The sequence below is a fragment of the Anarrhichthys ocellatus genome, unplaced genomic scaffold (genome assembly GCF_004355925.1).
Source record: "Anarrhichthys ocellatus isolate YVR2014 unplaced genomic scaffold, GSC_Weel_1.0 scaffold29, whole genome shotgun sequence".
Taxonomy (NCBI): domain Eukaryota; kingdom Metazoa; phylum Chordata; class Actinopteri; order Perciformes; family Anarhichadidae; genus Anarrhichthys; species Anarrhichthys ocellatus.
In genome coordinates, this window is record NW_022280059.1 from 5,640,676 (window position 1) to 5,647,186 (window position 6,511).

Here is a 6,511-nt window from a genome sequence, read left to right on the forward strand (position 1 = left end):
TTCCCAGGGAACATTGCATTGTTTTGCAGGGATTAAAATTCACTGAAGATTATATCTGCTCCAGCACTGCTGAACAATGCTGGAGGGTGTGGGGGTCTCCGTGTCACGGCCCAGTAAGATTGCTGCCCACCCATTCTGATCAGAGCCTGTGGCATGCCATGAGCCCAATTAGAAGCTGATCCATAAGAAAAACTCAGAGCCGTGTATGTTAAACCATGTAACTGTCTGCCCCTTGCACTCCAACACGTGCATGGTTTTGTCTTTAAAGGTGCCCGTTACAGCAGTGGGCGGCAGAGATGGTCAGTCTGCCAAAAGGAAGAATGAGCCTATGGATATTTTCTTACCGTTCCCACTACCCTATCTGTGTGTTTATACCTTATTTATTAGGCCCCAGAGAAAACCACTCCACCATGCCAGTTTAATTTCATATTGTGCAATAATGCTGCTCTCAGTACTTTTCTTTAAACTGTCTCTGGAAAACCGTCTGAGTCAGCAGAGAGAAACGCAGGCAGCGCTTCAGAGCAGCGAGCTTTTCCACGGCGGCAGAGTGAGCTGGGAACACAGACACTGATCTGTGAATGGCCTCGGTGCAAACTAGAGCAACAATGTGGCTCGTCTATGAAAACCTTCATTGTCTTCGCTCTTGGTCTCAGAGTAGTCGCTGCACAAAGAGGGTTTTGTCACGGTGCCCAACCTCTCGTTGTTCATTCTGCAAACAAGTCAATTTTACTCCTGAAAGGTGATGGATGTGGGAGGCTCTGGGAACATGCCATGATTCAGATCTCTCTTTTGCTGTTGTGAGGTTTTTTTATGAGAAACATTTGATAATTCTTTCTGCCTGCAATAGAAAGTAAGTGTTTTCAATACTGCAGCTTAAAGCAGATAATCAAGACGGCTTCCCTGCATCACTCAAATGCTCCCATTGAACATCACAATAAAAAAAACTTACACTTGTAGCTTGTACGACACAAAAGGCAACATGAGACAGCAGCTGTTTGCAAACAGAGCAGAGGCCACAGGTTCCTCAGCAGAAAGAGTTTGGGCAGTTGTTATTATCCTATTGTAAGACCAACTCCAGAGGGAAATATCCGGCTCTTTGGCTGCTAAATGCTCCACTATGTTCACCAGCTGATCGCTAACTTTGTCTGCTGTGTGGTGCTGGGCTGGGTTTTCACTGTAAAACAATGCTAATGAGGAGTTAACCAGAAGGTCACAGGCTGTTAAAACAAGACAATGAGCTGACAGACGCTATAAAGGTAACGTAAAGCTGAGGGGGACGAGAGAGTCGGGTGATAATTCTCTGTGGGTTTGTCACTACGCGCGACTCTTTTCACATTATAGGTGGTGATTTGATCAATTATAGACATAAGGTTGGTAATCTTCAGAACTAGATAGAATATGCTATTTAAAAAAGTATCCAACCAAAAAACGCAGTCTTGTGTTGCCAACTCTTCTTATTTTGTCAGAGCGTTTGATTAATTGATTGCTGTCGGGATGTCATGAGAATTTGATCAAATATAACTAAAAAAAGTTACCAACCATTCCTATGACAAGTGGACAACACCAACTGCTTGTGACTGAAGACTGAAGAGATTTTTGATGTTTTTTCTTGGTGCTCGTCGCCACTGTCTCAGCCACAGGTGGCTGCTGTCCTGGAGCCTCACACACTTCACACCGAGAAGAGGGCCGGCGAGACCGCAGGCCATGTGACGACATTTTTGTTGTAACTGCTCCGCACTCTCCCACCCTGTGCAGCATTTCATTATTTCCAAACCCATGAGCTCAAACAATTTGTCTGTTCAGCTCAGTCAGCTGTGGCCTTTGAAGTGAAGCTCCCCGGTGCTGCGTTCGTGTTCATGAGCTGACAATCAGTGTTTTTTGGAGGAGGAGGAGGAAGGTAGCACAAACTAGAAGTGGCCACCTCTCTTTCCTTCTGTGTGAATTAATAAATCACGAGAGGTAACAAAAGAAAACAACAGTGGCGGTACACAGGCAGTGAAAAAGAAAAAAAGAGGCATTTTTACAGGAATAGTTTCTGAAGGTTAAAGTTTGATGTAGAAACCCGTCTTGACTTTAACATCTTTGGGTGGGGTCTTGAAGAATGTTGAAAGGACTCGCTGCTGTTTTACGAGGTAGCAAATCTAAACACATTTGCTGACGGATTCATTAAGTGTGAAAAAATGCCCCTCGCAGCTATCGGCCAAACACCGAAGAAAGGAAAAAGGAGCGGTAACCCAAGCCCACCAACACAGCGTTATTTACCCACACTGCCTGCACAAACATGCAGATGTTAGCAGTGATGGATTAGGCCGGGGTTATCCCGGTCAGGCAACACCGTGATAATAGAGTGAGTGCTTTTGGGCCGGAGCGACATGGACGCTGAAGTGATGAAAGTGAAGTCCAAGAAGGGAGATTTCTGTCCAACATGCCACAGAGGATTAAGTATCTGGTTTCTCCTCCTGCTCTTAATCTGGACCAGAGGGGGCCACTGTCACTTTGCTAAACAACACATATTGATAGTGTTTGTGTCACCTCCAAAGCCAGGTTAACACTGGAGATTAAACACAGGCACTTAGAGTGGGAGGACTTGGATTAGGGATGCCATTGTAAATTCCCTTGTAAATGTTCTGGGGGCATAATTTCAGTGTGATAAATTCACAATATTCAAGGAGACACGTCTTATACTCTTTGAGGACTGATGGGTGACAGGAGGGAGTTGTGGGTGGTCAGTAGCCGCCTGCTCGATGCAGGTGTGATGAAAAAAAAAAACACAACCCGGCAGCTTCACTTGTTTTATTCTGTGAACCGGTGATGAAGAGGGTGCTGAGTTAGACGGGATGGAGAGCTGTGTTAAATGGGTCAGTTAGTTACCATCACAGGTGTGGACAGTGGAAGAGGCAGAAGGTGACAGAGACTGATGGCCACCGGCTTGAAAGACCGAAACACCTTTACTTTGTGTTTGGGAGAAAAAAAGCAATCTATCCATCCATCCATAGATGCAACTCACTATTATTTTCATCTTCAATCTGTCAGTTTTGTTTCCCGGTTAACCGATTAATGATTTAGTCTTTAAATGTCAAAAGCATGCCCATGATAACTGACAAACGATTCGATTCATTATTTATCAAAATAGTTGTTGGATATGAGCTTGAAGGTTCCTTCTTGGCCTTGGAGATAGTATTTGGAATAAAACTTATTATTCAAGGGTGGCTTGTTAAATAAAGAACTAAAGGAAAACCTGGGAAAGCCTCACACTAAAAACTATGAATTATTTAAACTAACAGATTTCAATGTATCTGATATCTGCTTTCTTCAGGAGACAACGCAGAAGTCACTGGTATTTATACAATCTAGCACAGGTGCTACAAATCAGGGCAACGTCAGAGGCCGATCTCAGGGAGGCCGGAGACCAAACACAAGTCCACACAATCAGGGAATCAACCAGCACAAATGTCAAAATAGAATACACTTACATACCAAAAAAATAAGAATGCACAATACAAATTCAACGAAGAAGAAACATTGATCAATATCAGTTGGTCGCAGAGACCTTTGCTACGTGAAATCCCTCTCGCTCCCAGTTTCTTGTTTGTATTTCAATTAGAGACGCATCAATACTGAGACTAACATCGGCTATTGGATATCGGGCCAATTCAAAAAAACTGGATCGGGTATCAATGGGCCGACCTTGTGTTAGATACCATTATTTTAATAATTAACAATTCAGCACATTTATATCTACGTATCTATTTGTTTCATTGTATTTTAAAAAGTTAGGAAAGCAATGTTTAAGTCAAGCTTGGCGTTGCCTTACACAAAAAAGAAAGATCCCAGGTCCTTCCACTCAGTGGGAGGTTATTGTGAGGTTACAGCGTATTGATTGAACACTCGTATCAGACCGGCTCTCTGTTTCCACCCACACCTAAAGTCCAGGTATCGATATTGGTATCGGGACTGAGAAAGTTGGTTGTTGCATCCTTAGTTTCAACTGTTGCTATATCCGATAAAGGTCAATGTCAAAATGCGATACTTGAGCTTCCGCTGAAAGCTCTGGAAGAAATCCAGCAAGCGGAACTTGAGAGAAGATGTTTTTGTCAAACGATTTATGGATTATTATTAGACAAATGGTTAATCCCTCATGTAGCTATCATTGTTATCCTGATTTAAGAATCATTTTTTAACATAACAAACTCACCACAAGGTCCATTTTGGACCTTTCAATTGTATCCCACGAGCTTCATCAGTTTTCATGGGGATTGTTGATATTCTTTTTTGCCCTTTTTGAGAACTCGTTCTTGTTGCTTAAAAGTGGTGACTGAAGGTTCCTTCTTTCAATCTCAATTGTAACATAAAGTATTTTGCAATTATTGAAGAAGTATGTAATGCAGTAACGGGAAAAGTTGAAAAAGAGGAACATATTTTCTTATCACTACAAACTGCCTAAAAAAGAAAGAAAGAAACAAAAAGTCGAGACATTCTTAACAAAGGTTCCTCCTGCAGAGGTCCTGTACTCGTTTGTAAATGACTTTAGATACAGTCCCTTGTATCGATCTGTAAAGATCTCAATGGATATGAGCTAAAAAACCCTGATTCAAGTTAAATAACTTAATCAAGGAAAATATAAATATCCTCTCTGTAAGCAGAATCCCAGGACACATTTGCGTGCAATAATAATGGTCTTTTATTGCAAACAAAAAAACAAAATACAATCTACCGCACTTCCATCTCTGATTCCATCAATCATTCAAACAACATACAAAATAATTGGTCAGAAACTCTCCAGAACAAATATAAAATGCAGTGAAAACAGGCTCACCCACTACGGTATCGTGAGAGCGGCACTTCTCGAACGCACATAAGATAAACTAACGCTCTGTGAAAATTACAGACCTCTTACAAAAAAAACAATAAAAAAAGAAAATAGCCAGCATATTTACAGGACAATAATATTTTCTTTGAGTCTGGCTCGTCTACATTCCCAGTGAAACTTTACTTATTACTCAGTAACTAAATTGTTACATGTGTCCTTTTAAAGCATATAAGGCATGACATAATCAACCTTTTGTCTATTCTGATAACAGAAAATCTTAAATATCAAGATGGAAGACATAGTAACAGACCAGTCGGTCCTCCTCTTTGACGATATTAATATCCTTTATATTAACGCTTGTTGTTTTTCAAAGTTTCTGTGCATTGCTCAGCCCGTCTAAGGCACCAACTATTCAGTAGGGGAGTCCAGAACAACCTGTACATGAGCATATAAATCAAACCGCTAATCCTACGCTAACCGATTAGCATTATGTACATGTGTATAAACATTACTGATGAGAAATAATGAACGTAGAAGGTAGTGAATAACTTAATTTACATGCAACCAGTTGGTGAGTGATCCAAAAGAATAAAAAAAACAAAAAAAAAAAAAACTTAAAAACATTCATGACTTCAGCTCACTTTGCTTTTGTCAAACTGTCTTTAGAGATGAACAGATGCTGAAGGAAAAAGATCACTTTTAGAACAGAGACAACATTTTGCATTACCACAATAACAAACAAGTTGACAGCTATGAATCTGCCATACATTAGAAAAAAATTAAAAAATGTGTGCATGCAGACACGGATGTGCTATATATCAGAGTTTGAGCACTTTAGTTGCCAAATGCAATGAGAGAAAAAAAAAAGAAAAGTTAATTAAAAAGCTGAAGGGTTTGAGACGACGACTGCTTTTCGAATGTGGGCTGCAGTGGCAGATGTGTGGTGGATGGGAGCGTGTGCATGTGTGTGACGATGAGTGTGAGAGCGAGATTAAAGTAGTTTATTCTCAGACATCTAAACCTTTTGACCAAAGCATGGCAACACGAGGGCGGAGAAGGGTTAAAAAAAATAAATAAATAAAATGCACCCACAATCTATAAAACCCCCAATAAGAAAGGGGACCTCAAAATATGCCCCCCCACACACTCCACCCCCGTCCGGATTGTAACACAAGTATATGGTTCTGTCATCTAGCAACACAATTGACCAAACAGGGATCTTTCCAAAAACTGGTCACGTTTTCCTTTGAAGCCCCTTTGATCAATGCTTTGCTGCTGAGCAACCAATGAAAGAAGAAGCAAAAAGAAGTGGGAAAGTGGAAGGTGAAATGAAGCAGTGAGAGATGAGCTCATTCATGAGGTCAACTCTTTTGTTTCAACGGAACGTCACCGGGTTTGTTGATTGTAGGAAACGGGAAAAAAAAGAAACATCCCTTTGGGAGGCATCACACAGACAGCTCTAACCTAGACGCTTCTTAAAGCAGTTTTTTTCACTGGTGGATTAAGTTTCTAGTTTCCATGATCGCTGTAGATCCTCAGAGGAGCCAAACCCCCAACATTACAGCCTGCTCTGTGATCAGCAGTGATGTCAGCCGCGCACAACGTTTCCAACTGTGCTGTGAGGTATTTGCGCAATCATACTTCAAACACGTACTTAATAAAGCCGAAGGATCAGTTTATTAGTGCTCTTCCCCCCCCCCC